This window comes from Geospiza fortis, unplaced genomic scaffold, assembly GCF_000277835.1.
Source record: "Geospiza fortis unplaced genomic scaffold, GeoFor_1.0 scaffold78, whole genome shotgun sequence".
Classification (NCBI taxonomy): Eukaryota; Metazoa; Chordata; class Aves; order Passeriformes; family Thraupidae; genus Geospiza; species Geospiza fortis.
Window position 1 is genome coordinate 1,508,440 of NW_005054339.1, and position 1,962 is coordinate 1,510,401.

The window sequence follows — 1,962 nt, forward strand, 5'->3', positions numbered from 1 at the left end:
CTCGGAGCTGCCGCGATTCCGCCGCGGAGGCAGCGCTGGATTAGGAGTTTGCAATCAGCTTTATTAGCCAGCTAGTGAAGCACATGGTGCGAGCCTGGTGGGCTGCGCGGGGTGAAAGAACTCGTCCCTCCCCGGCCAGGCTGGAACCCGGCACGGACACATAAATCCCCCACCCGCCCTGGGACACAGCAAGCTGGAGATGAACGCGCTCCAGGGACCCCCAGCCGCTCAGAGAGGGGATGTGGCAGTGGGGGTGACAGTGCAGGGACTGGCACCAGGCAGAGAGTGTGGGCACAGGGATCCGGCCACACCAGGGTGCTCCAGAAGAGATCCAGGGTGCAGGGAAGGTTCTACAAGTGCTGCCCCACTGAGAGTGGTTTGGGGAGGGAGCAGGGAGCCCCTGTCCTGCCAGGGACAGCAGCGAGTCCCCGCAGAGCTGTGGGCGGGCGCGGGTCCCGCTGGCACCGGCGGAGAGGCGCTATCGCTGCCTGGCACGCTGATTAAAGCCTGCGGCGACGCCCGCCGCCGTCACCCCTCGCTACACACACAAATTACATCCTATATGTGTTTTATTTACTGTGCCGTTTTTAATTAAATATGCAATCGCTCGCGGGCAGGGCGGGGCTGGGCTTACTCTGATGGGGACAGGGACGAGATGGGGACAGGGATGGGGATGTCACCAGTGGGGCTGGCAGCTCTGCCCTCGACTGAGAGGGACAGGAGCCATCCCAAGCGGGGACACAGCTTCATCACTGTGCACGGTGAGAGTGTAGGAGCAGTATTTGTTCACAGGGGTGATCCGGGGGCTAAATTCATGCCTAGGGAAGGTGTAGGGGCTGCATTTGTGCTCAGAGATAATAGAAGGGCTGTGTTTGGGCACAGGAACAACGTGAGTTGCATTCAGCACAAGCAGCTGGTGTGGCTGATGGCCCCGAGGGTCTGGGTGTGTAGGTGCTGCCATGGATGTGTCAGGGCCCAGCCCGGTGCCCAGCTGGTGCTGGCAGCACTGCCCAGGGCTGCTCCAGGCAGGCAGCAGCCTGGCAGCCAGCTCACAGCCACTTCTCCTGGGAAAAACCACATCCTGTGTCAGAGCCAAACAAGAAATCATCCCCAGTGCCCAGATAACAGCACTGTGTGTGGGCACAGCGCTGAGGGATGGCTGGGGAGATACGGGCAGAGTAAATCATGGTTTGAAGGCATGGCTGCCTGAGGGAAAGACAATTCTTCAGCAGTCATGCTGGGATAGAGGGATCCAGGATTCATCCTGGGAAACCTACCCACATCCTGCCAGTGCCTTGGGACAACAGTGAAGGCAGAACGGGTGATGACGGTGTTCCAGAAGGGACAAGTGTGGGAGGAAGGCTTAGGAGAGCTAAATTTACTGCTCAAATGCACACTGGCTCCCCTGCAGCACCACACTGGGTTGTTTAGCCCAATGCCAAAGAGCTGGGGTGCTCCTGAGAGTTCTTGCACCCTAAAAATGCATTGAGGGTCTCCCAGGAGGGATCAGTGCCTGGTCTCAGGGTACTGCTGGCTCCTTGCTCCTGCAGTGGCACCCACCACTGGCTCCTCCACGCTGCAGTCCTGGGGCAACCCAGCACCAGAGGTCATTGTGGGATTCCCCCCCACAGCATTTGGGGTCCCCCTGGGAGCACAGGGAGGTGCCATCCCAGCTCCCTGCCAGCCAGCCCCATTCCTGCCACACCACACAGCCCCCCTGCACTCTGCCAGCCCCCCTTGATTAATCACAGGCTGGGGCTGCCAGCAGCTTATCTCCTGCTTTAATAGCTGAATAATTTAAAACTGCTGTTTGCCGGCATCTTAATTGCTTTTGTGTCAGGTGCAGGGCCAGTGGGAATGCAGAGTGGGCCTGAGAGGCTCCACATGGCCCCTGGGGACACCAGCCTTGGGCTTCCCAGCCGGTGACTGTCCCCAGGGAGTGAGGCTCGCACAGGGAGTTTT

At 59.7% G+C, this 1,962-nt stretch overlaps 1 protein-coding gene across 4 annotated transcripts in view; it reads left to right on the forward strand.

The window, feature by feature from the left end:
* The window catches only part of CACNA2D2 (calcium voltage-gated channel auxiliary subunit alpha2delta 2), a 185,642-nt gene that overhangs the window by 163,538 nt on the left and 20,142 nt on the right, over positions 1 to 1,962 (forward strand). The gene's annotated exons all lie outside the window — the stretch shown is intronic.